Here is a 25,893-nt window from a genome sequence, read left to right as displayed (position 1 = left end):
ACTGCTCAAAAAATAATAGTGCAACAAAATCCATGTTCCATGTTATTGACAAATACAAGGCTCCAATATATTCATATATATATATATATATATATATATATATATATATATATATATATATATTATTTTTTTTTAAATCAAAAATGAATAAAAAAATTATAGTTCTGATTAGGACTGAAGCTAATTAAAATATTTAACCTTTGAAAGTGGAAAAAATATTAATTTATTTTTACAGCATTTTTTCTGCAGGGAGTTGTTTGGGTCCCATGGGTCCAAAGTTTGCATTCTTCTGGGGGTCCCCGGAGGGTTAAAGCGATGAAAGGGCCCTCGCACCCCCATGTATGTCGGGGGTAGCAGTGGGACTCCAGCTAAAGCGAATGTTAATCTCTGTGAAAGTCGAATAATGTACGTAGAGAGTTTGGACCCTGGAGTGAGCTATTTCACATGGTGTAGTACTTACAGCGGCCACTAGGGGACACAAATTCCATGCCATCTTGGCATAAATTATTTGTAGACCATAACATTTAAATTTAATGTAAATCCAATGATAAATGTCCCTCAAGGCATACTTCCTTTTGCCAATAGGTGGCGCTTTTATGACTAGTGAATATTGTCACACAGATGTGTTTAGGGCAGGACACTTATTAATCCTATGAAGTTTCAGGCAGATAGGACAATGTACACCAAATTTACAACAATTTCCTGTTCTATTGCAAGACATCAAAATTATATGCCACGTAAGAGGTAAACTGTAAAAGTTTTGCGCGGACCTGTGATAACTTTTCACCAAAGAGTAGAGAATGGACACACCAATTCTGAAGTTGATTGGATGCAGGACAAGATAGCAAAAGTACGAGGCCCGAAATCGCCAAAAGTCAGCACAAAATTCAAAATGGCCGACTTCCTGTTGGGTTTGGGGGGTGGTTCCAAGAGGCTTTTTTGTGAGTCTGGGCATGATACATACGTGTGCTGGATTCCGTATTTGTAAATGAAACCAGCCATTGGGGGTACATGTTAGGGGTGCTGTGGAGCCATTTTGCTATACCCATTTCTGAAACCACCAAAATACAACATTTTTCGCCAGTCCGGATGTGCATACCAAGAATCATGAGTTTTTGAGTGTTTTTAGATCTCCAAAGATGCAATTCATTGGGGAGAAAAATATTAATAATTTCTTGCATTCCAAGAAGGTCCTCGCTACTGGCTGGACTCTGAGTGATGCAATCATTCGTTTCAGTGAAAGTCGGAAAAAGTATGCAGAGAGTTTGGACCCTTGAGTGAGATATTCCACATGGTAAATTACTTTCTTTGGACACACACAATCCACTTAATCTTGATCTACATCATTTGTGGACCAATCCATGTAAATGTCATGTCAATGAAAGGATGGGAACATCATGAAAATAAAAAGATAGTTTTAAGATGACTTGTTGATGTGGCAAGGGCTGCAGCCTGACCAAAACTGTGAAATCTGGGGCCAATCGGTCGATGCAAAGTGAAGTTACAACAACTTCCTCTTTGATGGCAACCACTGGGTCTCCGTGGCAACAGCGTTCATGGAAAACCTATGCTTCAGAGGAAGGCATCATTAAGGTCTTAAAGGTTTTGTCACCAGATTTGAAGTCAATCGTATACAATCTGTAGGAACATTCATCAAAAAAGAAAGCATGTAATTTCCATGACATTTCATGTTGCCAGTAGGGGACGCTAAAAGTAATGGTAATGGTTGCCATGTAGATGTGTTCAGGGCAAGACAAACTCACACATGTAATTACTTTTGATGTCCCAGGCCTTCTGAGAGGATTTTTAAATTTTGAAGTCAATCGGATGAAATCTGTAGGAGAACATCGAAAAATTGCAAGTCCTGAAAATAGCCAAAAATACGCCAAAATTGCAAATTCAGTTCAAAATGGCCTACTTCCTATTGGGTTTACGGTATGGGCCCAAGAAGGTTTTTTGTAGTTCTTGGGCTGTTAAGGTCTTTACAGTATTCTAATTGGATTTGAGGTCAATTAAGTTAACCTGCTACAGGGGAAAAATCAAAGAGTAAAAAAAGTAACTTCCTGCTACCAATAGGTGGCGCTATGAGTAAGATTCAAAATTGCACTGCAGATGTCTTCAGGCCTGGACTCTTATCAAATCTGTGAAATTTTGTAAAGATCTGACTTCTGAACAGTTATTGATATTATGTCAAAACATCGAAATTGTCCACCCGACTTCGGTAACACCTTTCAACGAAAACTCTCATTATTCATTTTCAAGCATCATCAACGTCTTAAAGATTTTTTGAGACCACATCAATCGAGTCAACCTGCTAGGAGCGGGACATCTTACTGTAAAACTTTGCTTTTCTTGTGCCAATAGGTGGCGGTCTCATTATCGTTGAAAATTGTCATATAGATGTGTTAAGGGCGGGAGTCCTATCAAACATGTGAAGTTTGGGTCATATTGGACCATTTACAGCAGAATTACATACCACTTCCTGTTTACTTCCTGGTTCATGGCAGAACATGCAAATTAGATGCCTCATACAGATCACATGGTGTGATGAAAACTCATGATTTGAATAACTTTTGCTGTCAAAGGTCTTATGAAGGTAGCCATAACATTTAAAGTCAATGAAAGGACAAGTTCCAAACTTTCACAGCTCTAGGTGAAACGTGCTGCAGGGGCTGCTTCGTTAAAAATCAGTAGGGGATGAAACTGATATATTTCCTCCCACCCACGCACGAGACCATTAAAATATCAAATTTTTCACCAGACCTGATAAGTCTGCAAAGTTTCATGACTTTTTGAATATGTTAAAGCCCTCAAAAAGGCTATTCATTTGAGAGAATAATAATAATAATAATAATAATAATAATAATTCCTTCAGTTTCAAGAGGGTCCTTGCACCATTCAGTGCTCTGGCCCTAATTAAAGTTGCAAGCAGCGATGAACGGGCCAGAGCACCCCCACACAACTGGTGTGACTCCAACTTCCCCGATCTTTAATTGTAGTGAAAGTCAGAAATGCATGTAAAAAGTTTGGATCATTGAGTGTGATATTTCACATGGTTTGGTACTTCCTAAAACCACTAGGTGTAGCTGGAGACAACACAAAATCTAAGTCATCCTGGTCTACATCATGTTTAGACCAAACCATGTAAATTGCATGTAAATCAAATGATGATATTGTTACATGGCATACTTCCTGTTGTCAGTGGGTGGTGCATTGAGTATCACATGTTGATGTGTTCAGGGTTGCAACCTGTTCACACCTGTAAAATTTGGAGCCAATCGGTTATTGCAAACTGAAGCTACAGGAACTTTCTGTTTGGTGGCAAATACTGCATTGCTGGATGGGTGAAAAGGAGACATCAACACGACAATCAAAAGAGAAGATGAAGTCAGAGTATGTGTGGCGCAAAGAAGATGATTTATTGGAAGCTACTACTAACAAAACTTCACAATTGTGGAGGAAGAGGGTGGGATGAGGGGTTGTGCCAAAAAAACTCAAAAAAATACAATAAAACACAGCCTAAACTGAATCTGGTCTTGAAAACAAACTCAAACAAAACCTGACTCTGTTATCTAAACAAGAATCTTTCCAAAAATAAATACAGAGGTGGCACCAACCCTAAAATCTAGTGTTCTTAGACAATGTGACCTACGTGAGTGAAAAATGTATGGGATACCCCATCTTGCCTATCCACACCCTCACTCCACCAACCTAGTTAACTAAGGAAACTCCAGTTGTATGGCAGCATTCAACACCACAACCAGCAGCTCCAGCAGGCAGAGAGCACGATTGCTGCAGGCAAGGTCCTTTTATAAGAGAGCCCTGGGTGTGATTGGCCAGTCTGGAGGTACCAACACTACACAGGTGCAGGCCAATCAGGTTGATGGCACCTGAGAGGAAAGACAAACAAACACAATTGTACTGTGCCCCCCTTCCTCCACAGCCTGTCATGTAACATTCACAAGGAGGCATCATGAAGGTCTTACAGCAGCTTTTGTTACCGAGTTTGAGTTGAATGTGATCAACCTGTAAGGGGATGCAACTTAAAATATAAATCATGTAAATTCCTGTTTCCAGTAGGTGGTGGTATGCTGATAAGTCAAGTGAGCCATGCAGATGTGTTCAACACTGCACTCTTTTGAAGCATGAGAAATTTGGGGCAGATTGGACAATGACTGGCTGAGTTACAACAACTTCCTGTTTCATGGTGAAACATCAAAGTTAAAAAACTAGGCACTCCCACATGCTGTGACAACAACTCAGAAACTGAATAACTTTCGATGTCCCAGGATCTTTGATTTTAATGAAATGTGGAACAAGCAGGCAGAGAGTTTTGATTTTTCAGTTAGATATTACACCTCTGTAATACATTCTGTGGCCACTAGGTGGCGCTAGAGCCCAGACAATATGTACATCATCTTAAACCATGTAAATGTCATGTAAATCACAGTTCGCTGCTCGGGCCCTAATAATTCCTTAAGTTTCAAGAGGGTCCTCACACCGTTCGGTGTTCGGGCCTTAACATTAATAATAATAATTGTTTGTTCCTAACCAACCGTGCCAGCATGTGCTTTTGTTGACATTCCCTTGTAGGTTGCCATGTGCTTTTCTTGATTATAAATAACTTAATGCAGCATATCCCACCATGTGCTTGTGTTGACATCATGGTAGCTGTATCCTGGAAAGTCAACAGCAGATGCAGAAGGTTACCTAGAGTGTAACATGAAGATGTGGAAGTCCACTACAAAGCAGCAATATGTGTCGACTTGGGATAAGAACATGTTTGCTACTCAGTTTAATATTCACACGCATTTACACACTGATGGCACAGCCATCGGGAGCAATTTGGAGTACAATATCTTGTCCAAGCATACTTTGATATTCCGAAAAGGAGTCAGGGACTGAACTGTCAACCTTGTGATTGTTCTATCTAATTCTCTTAATAGAACAAAATTGTTCAGATGCTGTTCCTTCTGTCCCACACTTCTGTATGATGGAGTGTACTAAGGGCTTCAGACTGATAGCACACCTGCTTCACAAATCTTGCTGTATTCTTCTCTTTTTTCATTCCCTGTTTCAGGCAGCCAGAAGTGTGCAAGACAGTAATTAGCAAGATTTAGAACAAGCAGTACATAGCATAGTGACAGCTATTTCCATTCCCTTTAGATCAGAGCAGAGCAACTTTATTGGATGTGTTTTGGAGCAAAGCAAGTGGCCTCCTAATAACAGCACCACATTAAGGCTCCTCTACACCTTCGCTCTGGCACAGGGGCTTATTTGTCTTAATAAGCAATAGTGTCGTGGCAGCTTCTATTAGACATACGGTCAGGCTGAATGCATTTCCCTTCAGAACCGAGGATAGATTGCCCCAGTGGCTCCTCCTGAAGTTGCTCTGGCAGTGCAGACTTTTCTGCCAGGACAGGGGAATTAGGGAAAAAACATCTAATCAAGGTTTTATTTTTCACTATATGGTCTGGGTATAAATAGTAGGCACATTGCTTATTCATAGTTTACTCTTGTTCTGCCTCAGTAGGCATCGCTGTCTTGTTATATAACACAAAGCATGTGACATCAGGCTATGATTGTAAATGTATGATTATCACATGTTAATTGATTAATACTCTACATCAAACAACTTTCTTTCCTGTGTGGCCCATTTATTTTCAACTTAAATAGCATCAAAATGTCTGACATGGCCATGAATAGGTTTGAGTACCTGCTGGTTTAAAGGTTGTTCCACAGAAGGTGGAATAAGTTATTTTAGCAAATGAGCTTGTTCAGTATGCCTCTGCATGCATCCACTCCATGCTTCCTGCTGATCTGTCCAGCCATGCTGCTGCTCAGTGAAGAGAGGTCAGCTAAGTTCCCTCTCTCTCTGCACTATGACTAGTGTGACCTGCATACCGGGCCTTTCTGCGACCGTGTTCACACTGCAGTAAAAAAAGTCCCAATGTAGCTGTTGTTTTTCCCTCATGTGATGCAGATCTAATGTATGTGATCAGTGTGACCACCATAATGGTGCCCAGTTTGGGCAGATTTCCATTTTCTCTCTGGAACTTTTGTATAAAGAAATAGCGTGTTTAATCTTTCATTAAAATCAAAGTTGAGCTCAGTCAGAAAATCTGTTTGTTTTTTTCAACACATTCTGATTCCCAACCTTTTAAACACTGCCACTTGGCCAGTGATTTTGGCTTCAGACAGATGCAAAAAAGGTACCTTTTACGTCAATATGAAATCTTGCCAGGAATTACAGAATATAAGGTGCTGGAATGTCCCTAGAGGGTGGACAGGAGGGGATGATCCAACAGACCGCAAAATTTCTCCCTAGAGCCCACCGATGACCTTCTGTGTGAATGTTGAGCTAAACCATGACTGTTTAAAACCTAACCTTTTGCTCTTGTTGTTGTATTTTGATAACAATGTATCTAACAAGCAGAAATAGTACATTTTCTGTGAAAAAGGGAGTGTATTTTAAAAAGACACAGCATCCTGGAACATCAGGGACAATTTCAGGGGGATAGCTAGAGTTTAAAATGTAGACGTGAAAGTCGTCTGACCAAGCACCAATATTTGATAAGCTGGGATGAGAATGTTTTGTTTTTATTCATCCCACACAGCCAATGAACCAACTGTACAAGTTAGCAGTGAGCTAGCTTGAAACAGGCCGTGTGTCTGGTAGAGTGCTTGTGTTTCTAAGACAAGTCAGTCTCTGACTGAAGTCAGAATAATCCAGAAAACTCTAGCTCTCTCCATCATTTGCCTCCAGTCTCTCCCTATTTTCTTCCTTTCATTACTTTGTGCTCATGAAGAACATTCAAAAATCTACTTGATCAGCACCATTTCAGTGCACTGACGCAACGCTCAACATGTAACAGCAAGGGCCAGGATAGCTGTTTAAATGGAGTGTGATCAGTCAGACAGTGGCAGAGACCAGCTTACAAAACAAACAACAATGTCGATCTACAGGACAAAAGCCACTGTAGCTAAATAATTGCCTTCATGGACAGTAATGTTCACAATATGATTTTATTTAAGCCTGAGCACCAGTCAGCAGTTTGCAATTTTATCCATCTTTATTTGTTTGTGTTTATATTAGACATGTGGTCATGGTGAAATATACGCCGCTCTCACCTCTCAAATTTAGCGGTGGATCCGGCATATCTGCCTGCTTCCCGTCAAAAGGTGTACCATGGATATGGTGTAGACCAATTCATGCAGACAAAGGGTGGAGCCACAATTCACACCATTCAGACTGGACTAATATATGAACCTACAAGACTGGGAAAGTCTAGATAATAATTGTATGCTAACTGCTAGAGAGTTGACAAAGACACAACACAGAAATCCAAAGAAAGTGGAAAAGAATCCAAATATCTTTTTTACTCCAAAGAAAGATCTAGAGCTCATTTAGAACAAAATCAAGTAAAATAAATGGAATGACTTTACAGTGGGGCTGGGAGATTACACCTAAAATCAATATCACACTTATCTGAACATTTTACCTTTGTTACAATTAATGAACAATTATTATGTTTTTTGCCTTTTTCTTTGTTTGTTTATTTGGTTGGTTTTTGCCCTCACACTTAACTGACAGTTTCATTTGACCACGGTGTGTTGGAGTGTAATAAACATATGATGCATCATTATTCATGAAACTACCCTGCATTATATAAGAATTAAAAGCTCCATCTTAAACAAACTTAAAGTAAATTTAAGCACATTGTGCTGATAAAAGGCCATCCTCTCCTGACTGCAGGACATTATCATTATCGGCAGGACTTGACCTTCTCCTGTGTGCTTTTAATCATTTTACTTGAGAAAAATTGTTTTGAGTAGGCCTACTCCCTCTTTAGCTGCCAACAGCCTGCCAACATTCCCAGTTAGAGAAATGATGAAAATAAAGCAATGTACCTGTGGCCCTAGGCCCCCATATCACAACATCTGCCTCTGGTAATAATAATGAGAAGCGGCTGCGAGCGGCTGGATGAGACACGAAGTGATGCGTCCTGGTTTTTCTACATAATTCAAAGTCTGACTAAACCTGAAACTAAAGCAAAGTAGTCTGAAAAAGTTACTTTCCACCGAATATTTGTCTGTTTGTTCATTCACACACTATGGTGCTGTGAGGAGAAGCTTCGTCCCTCCCACTGCACTGCTGTCGGACCATCAGCTGTTTGATCCACGATAATGAAATGCCATAAAAGCACATACAACTCGGTTGTCAAACACTCAGCTGTATTCCAGAGCCAAAGTCTTTCACTGCATTACGGTACTGTTCAACACTTCTGCTGCCGCAGTGTTTTGGTGTGAAATTTTCTTTGGTTTGGAGTGTGAGACAGAGTCAAAAGGTGGGGAAAGGATTAACAGAAGATTCTGTCGGTTAGAGGTTCTGAATGTCGGTTTCGATTGATTCATACTGCTTAGATCCCTAAAATTAGGAGAGGATACTGATCAAATCTATGAATCAATAAAGGTTTATGTAATAAACTATGTAAAGCGTCTTTGACTTCCCTGAAAAGCGCTCTATAAATAAAATATATTATTATTCTTATTATTATTAAAGTGACAATGCAACTTGGGATGCAGGATATTATCAGTGCATTATCATTATCGGCAGAAATTGGCTTTAAAATTAAAGATTAGTATTGGCCAACATGCTGGTTTCTGCTGATATCACATATCGATGTGTTTTTTTTTTGTTTCATTGACACAGTGAACAGTTCTTTTTTTTTTGCACAATGAATAAATATTTCATACATTGAAAAGCACTGTAATTTATGTCTCCATCTGCCAGTAGACCATTACAATGAGAGTATGCACAATATGAAGTTAATTCCAGGACAGAAACGAGACAGGAAATGGAAACATTTGCTAAAAAGCTTAATAACTCCTGTGCAAAATTCCAAAAATTTCAGACCTCCAAATCATGGCAAATCATCCTTCACTTTTATGGACATAAAACAATGGAACAGTTCTCCTACAGAATTGCTAACATCTACAAAATTTAAACTTTCCCTCGAACAAAATTCACACAATAATCTTGCATCTCACTGAAATGATACCATAAACAGCACATATATGTTTGCAACACCTAATTATTCAATAAAATACTTGGCAATTTTTTTTTACTTCACAACTTCATCATCATCATCATCATCATCATCATCATTTATTTTCACATGTCATGGAAAGTAACATAATGGTACAAAATATAGTACAAAACAATGTAAGAGACGTGTAGGGACACCCTGAGTAAGAAACCTAAAGCTTTTAGCAGGGGGCCCTTAAAACATGTAACATCAAAGACAAATCAAAACAAGCAAAAAAGAAAAAAAACCACTACCATTAACAAACAAACTGACAAAAGATCCCAAATCATTCCCTACATCTGCATGGATCCAAAACAGAGTTCCAGAGTAAAGGAACAGAAAAACACAAGCTCAACTTTTTAAGGCCTCAAGGGATTAAGACTGCTGGCAACAGAGATTAAACAAAGTTCCTATGGTAGATATAAGGGGCATTTCATAACAAAACATGAGCAGTAAAACAAAACAGAATTTTTGTTTGTGATCGGTGTTTGTTCAGTTTCTTTTTGAAGATGTAAATGGAATGAGATGTTTTAATGAATGCCTGTAGCTTGTACCATATTTGTGGCCCGCTACACAAGACACTAAAGCTTGTGCATTTTAGTTTGCATTTTTTACCTGTTATGAGGCGTTTTGTTCTAGTGTTATATGTGTGTAGAGGAGAGCAAACAGCAACAAGCTCACATAAATGAACCTGGTACATTGTACATGCATTGTGGAAAATATAAATTTCTTCAAGTTTGAGCAGACTGGGAGAGGGCGAGATGGAGAACTGCCTACTGACCAGGTTAGGGCAGGTATAACTTTATTCTGCAAGGACTGTTTTCAGATGGCTTGGGTAGGTGTTACACCATATGATATTACAATAACTCAAATGAGGCTCAAATAAGGATTACAATAGCTCAAATGAGGCTAAAATAAGGATTTGTATAAAGTCAAGTCAGTTTTATTTATAGAGCCCATTATCACAAAACATGGTTTGCCTCAGAGGGCTTTACAGTATACGACATCCCTCTGCCCTTAGACCCTCACATCACCCAAGGAAAAACTCCCGAAAAACAACCCCTGAACGGGAAAAAAAAAGGAAGAAACCTCAGGAAGAGCAGTAGAGGATGATGAGGGATCCCTCTTACAGGACGGACAGACATGCAATAGATGTCGTAAATAACAAATGAAATACAATCATGGCAAAAAAAGGAAAGAGAAAGAGAGAGGGGGAGAGGGGGGAGAGAGGCACGACAATAATTGAAACAGATGCATGTCATTACAATAACGGTAGCTGTGAAATTATTAATTGCACTCTATGATGATGTTGAGGGTGATGATAACAGTCTCAAGCATATGTTGAAAGGGAGGTGTCCAAAGGCAAGATCACAGCATCGGCTCAACCAGGACCAGACCACAATCAGGGCGAGCGAGGGGCACAGTATCAGTACAGCCACAGCACGAGCACAACCAAAGGCAGGGTCACAGCATCAGCACAGCACAGTCAAGGTTATGGCCAGGATCCAGGAAAATAGGAAACAAGGGAGCAGGAATGCTCCTGAGAGGCAGCAGGATTAGCGTAGTGCAATTCAACAGACCCAGGCTCTGTGATCGCGAGCTCCAGGTAGTGAGAGTACCACAAGGCTATCACAGATGTAAGGCTAAGCTAAACTACTGAGGCTAAGCTAAGCTTGCAAATGGCAATGCAGTTAACAGACATGCATAATTTTCCGATGGCGGCATTGAGAGAAGGAAAAGGAGCTCAGCGTATCAGAGGAAGTCCCCCAGCAGGTTAAACCTCTGTCAGCCTAACTAGGGGCTGGTCCAGGCAACCTGAGCCAGCCCTAATTATAAGCTTTATCAAAGAGGAAGGTCTTAAGTCTACCCTTAAAAGTTGAAACGGTGTCTGCCTCCCTGACCGAAACTGGAAGATGGTTCCATAGGAGAGGATATGGTAGCTGAAGGCTCTGGTTCCTATCCTGCTTTTGGAAACTTTGGGAACCACAAGTAACCCTGCATTTTCAGAGCGCAGTGATCTTGAGGGTTGGTTAGGAACTATGAGCTGTGACAGATAGGATGGAGCCTGACCATTTAGAGCTTTGTAAGTAAGGAGGATGATTTTAAATTCAATCCTGGATTTCACAGGGAGCCAGTGCAAAGAAGCTAAAACAGGAGAAATATGATCCCTTTTCTTGCTTCCCGTTAAAACACGAGCAGCGGCGTTCTGCACCAGTTGGAGAGACCTAAGAGATTTGTTGGGGCAACCAAATAATAGGGAGTTACAGTAATCCAGCCTAGAGGTGACAAATGTACTAATTTTTCAGCATCTGTTTGGGAGAGGATATGTCTAATTTTTGCGATGTTACGCAAGTGAAAGAAAGCCAAGCTTGAAGTTTGTTTTATGTGGGAGGCAAAAGATAAATCTTGGTCAAATAAAACTCAGAGGTTCCTTACAGTTGTGCTAGAGTCCAAGGTAATGCCATCTAGAGAAATTACATTGTTGGAGAAGGAGCTTCTGAGGTGTTTGGGGCCAAGAACAATAACTTCAGTTTTGTCTGAATTCATCATCAGGAAATTACGGCTCATCCAGGCTTTTACATCCTTAAGACATGTTTGAAGTCTAGATAGCTGATCAGTTTCATCTGGTTTCATAGATAGATATAATTGCGTATCGTCAGCATAACAATGGAAATTTATAGAGTGTTTTCTAATTACGTTGCCTAGAGGAAGCATATATAAAGTAAAAAGGATTGGTTCAAGCACCGAAACTTGTGGCACTCCAAAGCAGACCTCATTGATTGACTTAAACCAGGCTAGTGACATTCCTTAAGGCCAATTAAATTTTCAAGTCTGTGCAGTGAGATTTGATGGTCAATGGTGTCAAATGTGGCATTGAGATCTAATAGGATTAAAACAGAGACCAGACCTGTGTCAGAAGCGATAAATAAGTCGTTATTAATTTTTGCAAGTGCTGTCTCTGTACTATGATGAACTCTGAGACGTGACTGAAAGTCCTCGAATAAACTATTATCTTGGAGAAAGTCAGAGAGTTGATGAGCAACCACTCTCTCAAGGATTTTAGAAATAAAGGGGAGATTAGATATCGGTCTATAGTTAGCTAAAATTTCAGGATCGAGAGTGGGCTTCTTTAGAAGAGGTTTAATGACAGCTACTTTAAAGGACTGTGGTACATAGCCTGTTAATAAAGACGATTATATCTAATAAAAAGTTGTCTAATAAGGGTAAAACTTCCTTAAGGAGCTTAGTTGGGATGGGGTCTAGCAGGCATGTTGATGGCTTAGATGCAGAAATCAAAGTATAGAGTCGATGAAAGTCAATGGGGGAGAAACGGTCCAAATAAATTTCAGGCCTTACTGCCATATCCAGGCTATCTGAGTCTGGGGTCAGGTCAGTTAAGGGCAAGAGGTGATGGATTTTATCTCAAATAGTTATAATTTTATCATTAAAGAAATTCATAAAGTCGTCACTGCTTAGGGCCGAAGGAATACAAGGCTCTATGGAGCTGTGACTCTGAGTCAGCCTGGCTACAGTGTTGAAAAGAAACCTGGGATTGTTTTTGTTTTCCTCAATTAATGATGAATAATAGTTTGCCCTGGCATGACGAAGGGCCTTCTTATACATTTTAAGACTGTCCAGCCAGATTAAAAGGGTCTCTTCCAGGTTGGTTGAACGCCAGTGTCTTTCAAATTTTCGCGGTTTGTTTCAATTTGCGAATCTGGAGGTTAAACCATGGAGCTAATTTTCTTTGTTTCATTATTTTCTTCTTGAAGGGTGCAATAGTGTCGAGAGCTGATTGCAGTGAGCCAGTAGCATTATCAACGAGACAATCAAGAATGACTTAAGTTAGTAGTAGTGTTCTCAGTCGCTGTAAGACATGGTAATGATGTCAAAGCAGAAGGAATTAGTTTCTTAAATGTAGCCACTGCTGAATCAGATAGACATCTAGAATAGTAGCTCTTACTGAGAGGCTTGTGGTCGAGTAATAAAAAATTGAAAGTTATTAAATAATGGTCTGACAAAGCAGGAATCTCAGGAAAGACTAATAAATCTTCAATATCGATGCCGTATGCAAGGACTAGATCTAGGGTGTGATTGTAGCGGTGGGTGGGTTTATGTACACACTGACTGAAGCCTATTGAAATTCAGAGTATGGGCCGGGGGTGCGGTACACTATGACAAATAGAATTGGCTGTAGAGTTTTCCAGGATGGGTGAGAAAGACTAAGAAAAAGGCTTTCAAATGAACTATAGTTTAGCTTAGCCTTAGTGTGAATTGCTAAGCTTGAATCAAAAATAGCAGTGACTCCCCCTCCTCGGCAAGTGTCTCGCGCAATGTGACTATTTATATGACCAGGAGGAGTGGATTCATTCAGGCTAACATACTCATCAGGACAAAGCCAGGTCTCAGTGAGGCATAATAAATCAATATGGTTATCCATTATTAAATCAGTGACTAAATGAGCCTTGGTTGATAGGGATCTAATGTTTAAGAGTCCACATTTAATTCTCCTGTTATGATGCTGTTTGACAGGAGATGAGTTAATTTTTATGAGATTTTCTTGTACAACTCCCCTTTTGTTTAGTTTAGCTTTAAACAAATGAAGTGGTCGGGGGACAGACACCGCTTTTATAACATTTACATTATGGGTGTGTGATTGTGCTAGAGGAAGCTCAGAGAAGCGTGTAAGACTGCGACTCTGAACCCTGGTCCCAACTCTGGTTTGTCATGGCTTTGGGCCCCTAATAAACTCGGCCAGATTCCTAGAGAGTAGAGCGGCTCCATCCAAAGTGGGATGGATGCCGTCCCTCCGGATAAGACCAGGTTTACCCCAAAAGGAGTGCCAATTATTAACGAAGCCCACATCAGTTGCTGGACACCACCACGACAACCAGCGGTTGAGTGCTGACATGCAGCTAAACATGTCATCACTGGTCACATTGGGGAGGGGTCCAGAGAAGATTACGGTGTCCAACATCGTCTTTGCGTACTCACACACCGACTGTACGTTAATTTTAGTGACCTCTGATTGGCGTAACCAGGCGTCATTGCCGCCGACGTGAATAACAATCTTACTGTATTTACGTTTAGCCTTAGCCAGCAGCTTCAAATTTGACTCGACGTCGCCCGCTCTGGCCCCAGGGATACATTTGACTATGGCCGCTGGTGTCACTAACTTCACGTTTCACAAAATAGAGCTACCAATGGATAAAGTGAGCAGTGCAGAGTGGGAGAAAGTGTCTTAACCTAAAAAAACAGCATATTTTGCTATTTTTTTAGTTAGCTCTGTGATATGACATTTGAAAGATATAATTTCATGTATGTGGATCCCCAGGAATTTAGTGGATTGAACATTAACCTGCCCATTAATTTTAACGCATACATGTTTAGCATCAATTGAGCTCCTGCAGGAATGGTACAATATGTAATTTGTTTTTGCTGACATTAAGAGAGAACTGATTACACTTTGAGCCAAGTATCCACTTTCACAAGCTCTCTACTTAGAGTCTGTAACACAAGGGGACACTTGTGAAATTGAAACAAATTGGTATTGTACGCGAACATTATTTTATATATGACATTTGAGGAATAAGCAAACCCATTTATATACAGGATAAAAAGGAGCGGCCCCAAGATGGAACCCTGGGGAACCCCATATTTTATGGATTTGATGAAAGATTTGTGGCCATTTATAAGTAAATATTGCTGTCTGTCACATAGGTAGCTCCTAAACCAAGTGCCTTGCCTCTGATACCATAATGAGACAATTTAAATAACAGAATCTCAAAATCAATAGTGTCAAAAGCCTTTGACAAGTCCAAAAAAACACCAACATAGCAAAATTACCTTTGTTGATGGCATATTTTCAATTAGATCAAGCATTGCCATGCTTTTTTGCTTGAAGGCATACTGTGAGGGAACCAAAACATTTTTTCCTAGGTCGCTACACATTCTGCTATACACAACTCTCTCCAATACTTTTGAGAGTGAAGGAAGAGTAGATTTTGGTTGATAGCTGTTCATATCATTTTTGTAACCAGACTTAAAGACTGGTACAATTCTTGTAATGTTTGCCATTCTTGTTGCAACCCCAGATGTTTGATAAATTGATACAGTAAACTAGTGGCACCACAATTTCATTTGTAATGGCTTTCAGAATCTTCCTACAAATTTCATCTGCTCCACTTACTTGTGGGTTCTTCATTTTCATGATGATATCAAGGATTTTATTGTTGTTACTGGCTTAAAGAAAAAGAAATTCAAATAACTACTTTGTAAATATTGCTTGAACAAAGCACCCTGAGGCCGACTAATTTTCTTTAAGAGATTTTCTCCAATGGAGGTGAAATAGATTTTAAAGCTATTTGCAAGACTTGCATCGTTGCTCTCACTTTTTAGACTATTAGCACTATGTAAAGTCATACTAGTAGGAAGCACAGTGCTTTTGCAGCCTCTGCAGAGAACATGGTTCAGCACCTTCCAAAATTTTTTTGAGTCACCATGTGCTTCTTTTATCAATTCCGTATAATGGCTACTTTTGCTCTTTCAAATAATGTGTGTAAGTTTATTTTTATAGGTAATATATTTGTGTTTATTTGTATTGTTAGGGTCATCAATATATCATTTACAAAGTTTATTTTTATGTATAATAGATTTTAAAATTTCCTTTGTAATCCAGGATTTATGATCGATGGCATTGCCTGCAACAGTCTTTTCAGGGATGATGCACCAAATAAAATCGGTTATTTTATCAATCACAGCATTGTCTGCATCTTCTGGATCACTACAATCATAAACAGCATCTCATTATATGTCTTGAAGATTTTCAAACAGTTTCTGTAAATTTCTTCCATTCAGGATTTTTATTTTTGTTTTATGATGAGACCTGATTTGGTTCCTAGAAATATCCATAAATAGTACAATTGGGAAATGATCGGAAAAAGCACCACCTCTCAATACAAGCGTTTTGAATGTTTGTGAGGATGTTATCAATAATCAACTTACTGGATTGTGTAACTCTGGTAAAAGTATTAATGGTGGGAAAGAAAGAAGAGGAATGTAAAATGTTAATGAAACGTTTTTGGCAGCATCATCTTTAGATATACAGTGCTGCTTGAAAGTTTGTGAACCCTCCAGACATGGTCACTGCTTTTGTAAAAAACAATAAAACAACCTTATGAAGCATACATTCGAATCCCAATTTGGAAAGTACACCTTCCAAATAATTAGCACACACACAAAAAGAGATATATTTTCAATACTTAATTAAACAAAAGTTATTCATTTCACAAAAACTGAAGATTAAATATGTGCAAAAGTATGTGAACCCTTTTAATTAGTAGCTTGTGCCTCCTCCTTTTGCAGCCATTACTTCAACCAAATGTCTTCTGTAACCACTAACCAGTCTCTCACATCTGTTTATGGGGATTTTTGCCCACTCGTCCTTGCAGAACTCAGCCAGCTGAGAGAGGCTGGACGGGCCATCTGGGATGTACCAACTTCTTCAGGTCTTGCCATAACCAGTTAATCCAGAGTATGAATTCTCTTTCTCTGAAGCTATTCCTTTGTAGTTTTGTTGGAATGCTTTGGGTAATTGTCTTGTTGCATAATCCATTCGCTTCCCAGCTTCAACTCCCTGACTGATGGCAGGAGATTCTGGTCAAGAATTTGTTGATAGTCCTGAGAATTCATGGTTCCCTGGATAATATGGAGTCGCCCATGTCCAGAAGCAGAAAAGAAACCCCAGAACTTAACATTTCCACCACCATGCTTCACTGCTGGGAGGAGGTTCTTTTCTTGATATGCAGTGTTGACTTTTCTCCCAACATGGCGGTTTTGATTATGACCAAATAATTTTATTTTGGACTCATCTGTCCAGAGAATCGGCTTTCAGGAGGCCTCTGGTTTGTCCAAGTGCTCTCTGGCAAAGTTGAGACAAGCAGCTTTGAGGTTTTTTTTGAGAGCAGAGGCTTCCTTCTAGCAACCCTCCCATTATTGCCATGGCTATTCAATTTTTGTCTGATTGTAGATGCATGCACATTCGTCCCAGATGCTACCAGAGAGGTCTGCAACTCTTTAGAGGTGATGTGTGGGTTGGCCTTTACCTAATTTATTATTTTTCTGGTGCTTCTGGGTGATAGTTTTGATGGGTGTCCACTTCTAGGCAGAGCTGCTGTCATGGTGAAGGCCCTCTATTTGTAAATGATTTGTCTTACAGTGAATGGATGGAGCTGGAATATTTTGGAGATGTGTAATGTGTCATCTGAGTCTGTTACCTGCTTGACTTTACCAATGCAGCTGGGGGTTCACTTACTTTTGCTCATGCACTCATTCTATTTTTCATGTAGTGTTTGGACTACTTAAACAAGTCCCACTAAACAAGTACATGCAATTGATAAACATGAATCTGACATTTCATATATAAAAACTGGTGATTATAAATTAAGAAAATCATGGTAAAACAACAGAAACATCTAAACTGCTCAAGGGGTTCACATACTTTCAAGCAGCACTGTATCAATGTTGAAATCCCCAAAATAAAACAATCAATATTATTTCCATTTAAGGAGAATAATAATTCATCCAATTTGATCCTGAAAGTGTCAAGATCTGGGGGACGATAAATCACTCCAACAATAAAGCATTTGTCTTTACTTATAATAATCTCAAGAAAAAGACTTAAAAGAAAAAGACTTCAAAGAGGGTGAGTGGCAAGCTAGAGTGACTCAGTAACTCCCTTTCAGTCAGGGCTCATGCTTACTGTGTAGTACGTTCAGTAACACATCACCGAAAACGCACCATTCCCTCGCAGTCGCTGGGTCACTGAGTCCCTCAACTGAACTAACAAATGAACTACTCGTTTCAAGACGTGATTCTGTTCAGTGTGTTCATCCAAAGGTTTTTTTGTTTTTTTGTTAATGAAACAACTGCAAATGACACAACACCACCCTGCTTGCCCTGGGAGGGAAAGCAGGTACAGGTGGCAGTTGCCCTCTGTATCTGCTTGCTGATCGCATCCTGTTCAAATAAAAGGCATATCTAAATACTGTACATGACATCCATAAGCCATGTCATTTCACTTAGAACCACAAATGTCAATGTCATGGAGGTGCTGGAAGAAAAGTCAGAGGATCACCAAAGTCAGCTGGAGAAATCGTCTAGGAGCCATTAATATCTGTACCACAATTTGTGTCAATACAACTTCTACATGCTGAGATATTTCCCAAGATCTGCAAAGACTTTAACCTGCTTGTGATGCTGGGGAAAAATTTAAGGGATCCCAAAGGCAGTGGGATTTTTCTTCTGAGGACCATGAATCTGAGTTGAAACAAATCTGAGTCTGTACAAGTCAATGATAATTCATCCTGCAGTTATTTCAGTCTGGGCCAAAGCTGTGGACGGCGAGACTAGTGTTACTGTTTTTTAAATTTATTTATTTTATTGTTTTAAAGATAAGGTAAGGTAAGGTAAGGTAAGGTAGATTTATTGGTCATTTTTTAAACAAAGTTTAAAAAACAAAATTTCATTTATCCTTGATTGTGCTACATCTTTGAGTTGAAAGTTGAGTTCATTAGAATCAGCAGCTACTATGAAGATTCCATCCGGTTGCCTGGTGATGTCGCTGCTGATGGCATCGTTCAATTCCTGCAGTGCACTCTTTGAACTTGCATCAGAGTCCTTATCACTCCCAACAATGTCTGCCCATCCAGTGCAACAGCTTGATCTAGGATGTTAGGGGTTAATCATGACTCTGTGAAGATGTGCGCAGAGCAGTCCCAGATCCCCCACTGCTGAGTGAGCCAAAATCACATCTCATCCACTTCACTCTCCTGCATCAGGCATTAGACAGAAGAAGGCTTGGTAGAGGAACAGCTCCCAGTCCAAGTCAGGCCAGTCTCACTGTGATCTTCTCCCTCTTTTCATCTGGCACTTTCAGTGTCATTTCTCCCCTCTGGTCTGCCTGGCTTGTTGGCGCATGCCATCGACAACAAGCCAGTCAGTTTTATATCACAAAGTATAGAATCACAAAGCCTCCCTTTAATCTTTTAAGTCTTGACGCTGTCTCAGGTGAATGACTCTGTCCCTTTTGTTAGCTGCTTGGGTGCAGCCTGTGTGTGAGTTACCTGAATTATCTGTGTTCCACTGACTGTTTTTTTTAATTATCTGCACATCTTTTACGCGTCTATCACTCATCAGCCATGTTGGCTTTTTGCATGTGAAGCTTTAATTGTATTTGCAGTGGTGAGTTTGGCTCTTGTAAGCTCTGTCCTGGTCTCCTCTCCTCCTCTCTCCTCTGAGCAGGGCAGAGAAACACCGAAGGCAAAATACAAGACTCACACTGAGCTGAAATGAAACAAGTATTCATAACTTGCATAACAGTGGCATGCTGCATTTCTGTTTAAGGCATGTGGTGTTTTGTGATGGGCAGGGCTCAGCTGCTATTCTCACACACACAGAGCTTTACAGAGGGGAGACAGACGCTCAATCCCAAACCGGCCCCTATCCCCCCCACCCTAACCACTCCCCCTCTGTTTGCGTGTTCACACGGAGGTTCGCCATATTAAGAGAAGTCCCAAACCAACTAAGGTGGAGTGGAAGTCGACTGTTAATCCCTTAAATAGCGAGTCTCCAAAAGTGCAGGCTTAGGATGCGCATAGCAGGAAGCACACGTGAATCAGGAGAATGGAGGAAACAACATACAAATGTGAGTTCCACCTCTCTACTTTGTCAAGTATTTCAGATTAAGCACTTTCACTTTTGTTTTGCCTCACGCTGACTTTATAGTCCCAATCAAAATCACAGAATGTGTTAAGGTGGTAAAAGATAAAACAAAAAAAGAGGAGAATATCACTTTGTCCCTATGGTTGCTTGACTTTTAGTAAACCCACAAATGCCTGCATGCATGCATAAACTACATAAAAATGAATGAAAATATGTGAAATATACTTCATAGCGTGTCCATATGTCTCCATGGTTACTGCTCCTTCCTTCTTCCGGTGGAGTACACAGGGCATCCAATAATCACTCCCTCATTTTATACCCTCCTCCTTCAGTAGAAGTGCCCTCCACAGCTGCGAGTGTGACTTGATTTGGAGTGACACTCGGTAGTGAAGTGGGAGTGGGTAGGGAGTGGTTTGGGATTGAGCCAGAGACAGCTGAGTAGGAGTGTTTAGGAACAGTGTACTCTGCATTGTTGTGCATGAAATTAAAAGCACCTGTGTGACAGCTGACCTAAAACAAAGGATCAGATCTTGCCGACGTAGGTTTAGTCTGCCTGGGGACACCAAGCTCCTTTTTCCTTATCTAGCTCCCTCCATCTGCAAACATGCTTGTCTTTTTACTGCATTACACTAATTCTGTTGCCTCGCTGGAGCATTCGTGCTCCCTTGTTTCATAGTTTTCCCGGATCTTGGCAGCAATCTTGGCTGAGCCTGGATTGTGGTGATGGCTGTGACAATGCTGTGACTCTGCCTTTGGCCGTGATTGTGCTGTGGCTGCACTAATGCTGTACCTCCAACTCTCCTTGATCATGGTCTTGGTTGTGCTGTTGCTGTGGTCCTGTCAGAGGCTGCGCCTGTGTTGTGGGCCTTGGTTGTGCAGATGGATTGGTGATCTTGCTCGACGCGACCTTCTACTGCCATAATTATGCGTCATGTCTCCACTATTAATATACTCATGGGACTCTTATCAGCACCTACGATATTTGCATGTAACATCAAATGCTATCATAGAGCACATTTAGTAATTTTACCTATATGACTTTTATTATATGACATACTATTGTTACCATTATTGCTGTGTTTCTTTCCCCTGTCTCCCTCTCTCTTCCCCCCTCTCTTTCTCTCTCTCTCTTACCTCTTTGTCATTACTGTAATTTAATAGTTATTTACGACATCTATTGCAAGTCTGTCCTTCCTGGAAATAAATAAAATTGAACTGAATTGAAATTCAATTGAATTGATCACTCTATATGCTAAATATTCGCGATCCGAAAGAGGCACAAAATGCCATCTGCTGTCTCACCCTCCCCCAAAAGAGATTATAGTCCAAAGTATTGTAGTGGACTGCCTTGGCGTGGTCATTACATTTTTTCGTCTGAGGAACTCCAGAGCTCAACATCCCCTGGGCAAGTGGGGGACACGTCAAGAGACACTGTTTTACAACCCAAAACATCCAACAGAGGGTTATTAATTAACTTAACTGATACTCCATGTAGGCATCTGCAAACACATTCTGCATTTAAGCCACAGAAAGTGTCAGTACTTGTACAAGTACTTGGCCCTTTCCATCACAAGATGCATGGGAGATAGGAATTCTTGAGGCCACATCCAGCATACCACAGGATGTAAGACATCTGAATGACCTCCTGGGGTCACTCAGGCACAATCATTCATTGCCCCCCCTGCTGAGATGACAAAAGGCAGAACATGTTGTAAAGTCATTATAAATCCTTGTGTTGAGACTAACATCTGACAGAATCGCTTGGACCAAGGTTGCGAGTTAAAGTTTAACTTAATTCTCTAATCCTTCTCTTTGTAGGTAAGAGTTTGTCTATGTACTTTGATGAAGAAGTAGGACCAACTCCCATTCTTTTATCATTTAATTTGAATGATTTAGGTAAAGCATGTTTTATTCCCTTTTTGTGATGGAGCCCTATTGCCATCTAAGTGACCTTAATTATCATTAATCTCGTAACCAACTTTATAGTTACATCTTATTTTGCATTCATTGTATAATGTTAAAAAGTAATCCTATATCTAAGTAATCACCAAGTTTGTTAGGATCCATGGTACAATGTTATGTTATGTGTGGTCATTTAACAGAATTGAGCAAAGGATCTTCAGAATCATGTGTTACGTTATAAATTCCCTTTAGGTCTCCTAACATGTATTTGAAATTACTGTGATGAGACTATAGTGGTGATGAGATACGTGAATTTATACACCACGGGTTAGATTGCGTAATTCGTCATAAAGTACAGAGACATAAATGTCTCCTGAATTACATTAGGTCTTTTAGAAACTAATTCCAGATGTGCGATCCCTCGGTGCAAAAGTTCCCTAACTCGGTCTCCCATCCGCACCCCCAAATTGAAAGATAAAAACTGAGTGAGCTCAGCTCAGCTTTCTCTTCTCAAGTTCTCTTCTCCTTCTCTCTTGTCAAGTTTTTCTTCAAGCCTCCTCAGGCTTCTTTTCGCTCCTTTTTACCGCGGCGCGTCTCGTACATCCGCGCTCGCAACTTTTTCTTTTTCTTCAATTTTATAAGCGGAGCCGCAACAGCTCACCAGAGCTTTGCTGAACTTTAACTTTTGAAGCCATTTTTTTTAAAATCTCTTTGACGCTTTTCTTTATACCAGTTTTTGGTCAGTAAAGACACTTTTGTCATTCGTTTTAAGTAAACTTAAATTAATAATTTAAAGTGACTCCCTCAGACCAATGGGACTACTTTTGATTATTTCTGCGAGTTTTAATTGAGAAGGACACTCCGCGATTCGCCATCAACTCTGCCACGGATCTAGAAGCAACACGTGCTGCACAAACTATCAGCATCTGTTGCCTGCCCTTAAAGACTTTGTTTAAAGACTTTTACCAGTTCGCCGAGGCGAACACCGAGGCCAGTTAAAGACCGCCACACACCGACTTCACCTGCCCAGCCGCCGCCGCCTTTCAGCGGGTCACCTTGTCTGGAAGTGTCGCTGCAGCTCTCCCTTGGAGTGACGCGAGGACCTGGACCTCCCTGGAGAAGTCTAATCAAGTCGACAAAAGTAGGCAGAATAACATTTTCTAGTGATCAGAGTTGAAGCGTATAGCGAAGCTTTAATGCCAAATTTCTAAATTCTAATTCACCGTTCAGTGCGCATCCACGCTTTAGACAGTCACGTATTTCCACCCACTATCATCCATAATTAATCATTTACATCACCTGAACATACATTCCCTTTCATGTGTTCACTGTCCTTTATATGTCATACTATTTCCTCTATTTACTCTTCATTTTATTAGCCTAAATAAATTATTCTCATTTATCACCAAGTCGTTGTCTGTGGATATTATTTCATGAGAGAAACAAGATCAATGTATACAGAATAAACGGTACAGATTGTGAGATTGATTAAAGTAATGACATGTCTTAACACTGTCACAATTTAAGATTTAATTTTCTCCTGAATGGAGAATGGTGCCCCTTTTACTTTTACAAGTGCAAAATCCAAATTCTAACGTAGTTATTAATAACCGCTACAGTATCTTGTGAGAATGAATGGGTGAGATATTTCTTACAATTGTTTTATTTTTCCAGAAAACTAAACAGAATGGTTTATAATGTGGCATGTTTTCCTACTACAATAAAAAGACACATTAAATGTATTCGGCAAGTTCAGATATTGTTGATAACCTGCATGTAAAAGAATAAGCAGGTAGTTAGGACTATAAAACCAAAGACATGTATCTTGATGACAGCATCTATTGTACACACAGATTGGAGTGAGCGATCTGAGCTTTTATCCATAAACACCCTCCTGAAGCAAACGTAATCCTGTTCCCCCTCAGTGAACCCACATCTATCTGACGAGCAAAGAGCAGCCATTAAAGTTGGCAGCAATAGGGGCCACAAAGGGGAGAATGAGGCAGCTAATCCTCCAGCAATTCATGTACAGGAGAGAGCAGTCAAACAGAGTCATTAACACAGCAGAGGCAAAGTGGAGAGACTATTCTTCAGGCCACTGGAACTATGCATTATCACAACAACAAAGAGCACGACGCTACCAGCTGTCTGCAGAGTCTCCACCTGAAACTGAAGCAGCGAGGAAAGAGCTGTTCATTATTCATGAGGCTTCAGTTATTCATTAGATTTTCCTGAGCATACTCTTGTCCTGTTGGTATGGGCAATCGTCATGAATATTTACAAGAGGTGCTTGATATTTAAACATGACTCAGAATACATTGGCAGCAGTAAATGCCAGGTAAATAGCAGTGGAGTAGTACCTGAGTCTCGGGGAGTGCTGTCTTTTTTGCATGACCTTTTCTCAAATGAGGCTTATGTCACGAGGTTGGATTTCCTGCCAAATAATCTATTCAGGCAGCCAAATGGCAGAGAAAGCTGGCTGTCAGTGAGTGTGTCATTAACATATGTCAAGCAGCTCCAAACACTAAATCCATGATAGAATTCAAGTATAATCCAGAACATGTCTATATCAGTGACAGTATTTCGTTGCTTTCATTCAATGATGAAAAATGGCTGTGATTCAGCCTCTGAGCAACTTATTATGCGTTGGATTTTTATTCAAACACTTGGTGTCTAGTATGCCTTTTAGTAAGTCAGAACATGTGGTAGAAGGAATCTTACATTTCCAAGGAATGGGTTTACATAGCCAGCAGTCCAGGGCCAGATATGTTGCAACCATGAATTATAGCAGACCAGTGGTCTTTTTGGCAGCTATTTTAGATTTTTGCTGTGTTCACATGGAATCCAAGCAACACGCGACAGCAGACTGGCAACACTTCCTGGACAGCATGGGGAAAAAAAGAAGAAACTGCAACATAATGGCAGGACTGCACAATAAAACACGCATGATGATATGCTGCTATAGTGATGTTTTTACAAAAAAAATGAATGTATTAAATTTAAATATTTGGTGTCTATTATTTTATGTACTTACTGTAGCAATTTATACAGCCAGAAAAGGAAGCTTTCACTTCACATCCTATTGCAAACTTAAAATGAATGAATAATAAATAGCCACTTATTATTCCACCCAGCTCAGCACTGATTGCCTGCCATATGTCCACTTTTCTTATAACATCTCGGAAGGATTTCAATTTTTGATCAGACAGTTCTGGGTGTTTTTGCACCAAAATTATTAGCTTTTTTGTCTGGACTGGCCATGTTTTCTCCTTGTGCAGGTGAAAGTTCCTTTCCGTTCGCCAGACTAAATAGCAAAATAGAAATAGAAATAGTGACACCTGCTGGAGATCTGAGAAAGAAGTTGGTACTCTTACATGTTATTTTTCTGTGAAAAAAAATTATTTTGGGTTGATGTTCCTGAAAAAAAATGTTTGACATACATTTGATAAATCTCTAGCTCTATGTATCTTGGGTTTGTTACCAGATACTGAGACACTGGAAATCATCCAGTCCATGCTGTTGGAAATTGAACTGATGGGGAGAGAAGATATTTTCTATCAAATCTAAAGGAATGTAGGGATTGCCTAAGTAATGTGGTAATGGAATTTGCTTTGATATTTTGGTAGATTCTGAAGTAACTGGTACTGTGAAGGTACTTCTGTTGTTATTTTAGTTTGTTTGTATTTTTTGTCTTGTTTTTCTGTTGTATTTTCTGTCTTTACTGGAGTTGTGCTTTTTGTTTAGAAAAGATGGGACAGTGAACATGGGTCTTTGTTATGTGTTAAAACTGTTTGGTTCAGGTGCCCTTGCTAAAACATCAATGAAAAAAAGAAAGAAAATTCCATTCTGGAGGAAGGCAAAAATTTAAATTTTTTAAACTCTGGACAGCAATGCCATAATCTGATGCCATTGCAGATATTCTCTGTGGGCCTCTCCTGATTTTAATGCACTGCACTCATTCATTTAAATGATATCTGGTTTGCCATCTCCCATCCACCAGATCCCATATGAACACATCGTAGTCTTAGTCTTAGAGATGAGATGAAAATGCTTGTTAGTTTGTCAAATTTTAGTCATTCTTATTCCTCACAGTTTATCTAGTTTAGGTCGATGAAAACCCAAAAGGCTTTAGTCATCGAAAAATTAAGAAATTTTAGTCAACTTTTAGTCAAGATGTTTT

General features: G+C 39.8%; 1 long non-coding RNA gene across 1 annotated transcript in view; it reads right to left on the bottom strand.

The window, feature by feature from the left end:
* Positions 1-3,398: 3,398 nt before the first annotated feature.
* The window catches only part of LOC148189465 (uncharacterized), a 34,483-nt gene continuing 11,988 nt past the window's right edge, over positions 3,399-25,893 (bottom strand). The window contains exon 3 of the long non-coding RNA XR_015776737.1: positions 3,399-3,890. This is a non-coding gene — a long non-coding RNA (uncharacterized LOC148189465). The remainder of the gene's footprint in view (positions 3,891-25,893) is intronic.

This window comes from Plectropomus leopardus, chromosome 6 (genome assembly GCF_026936395.1).
Source record: "Plectropomus leopardus strain MGB_pleo_1.0 chromosome 6, ASM2693639v1, whole genome shotgun sequence".
NCBI classification, from domain to species: domain Eukaryota; kingdom Metazoa; phylum Chordata; class Actinopteri; order Perciformes; family Serranidae; genus Plectropomus; species Plectropomus leopardus.
Note: the sequence above shows the minus strand (reverse complement) of the source record. Positions and strands in the feature narration are given on the sequence as shown.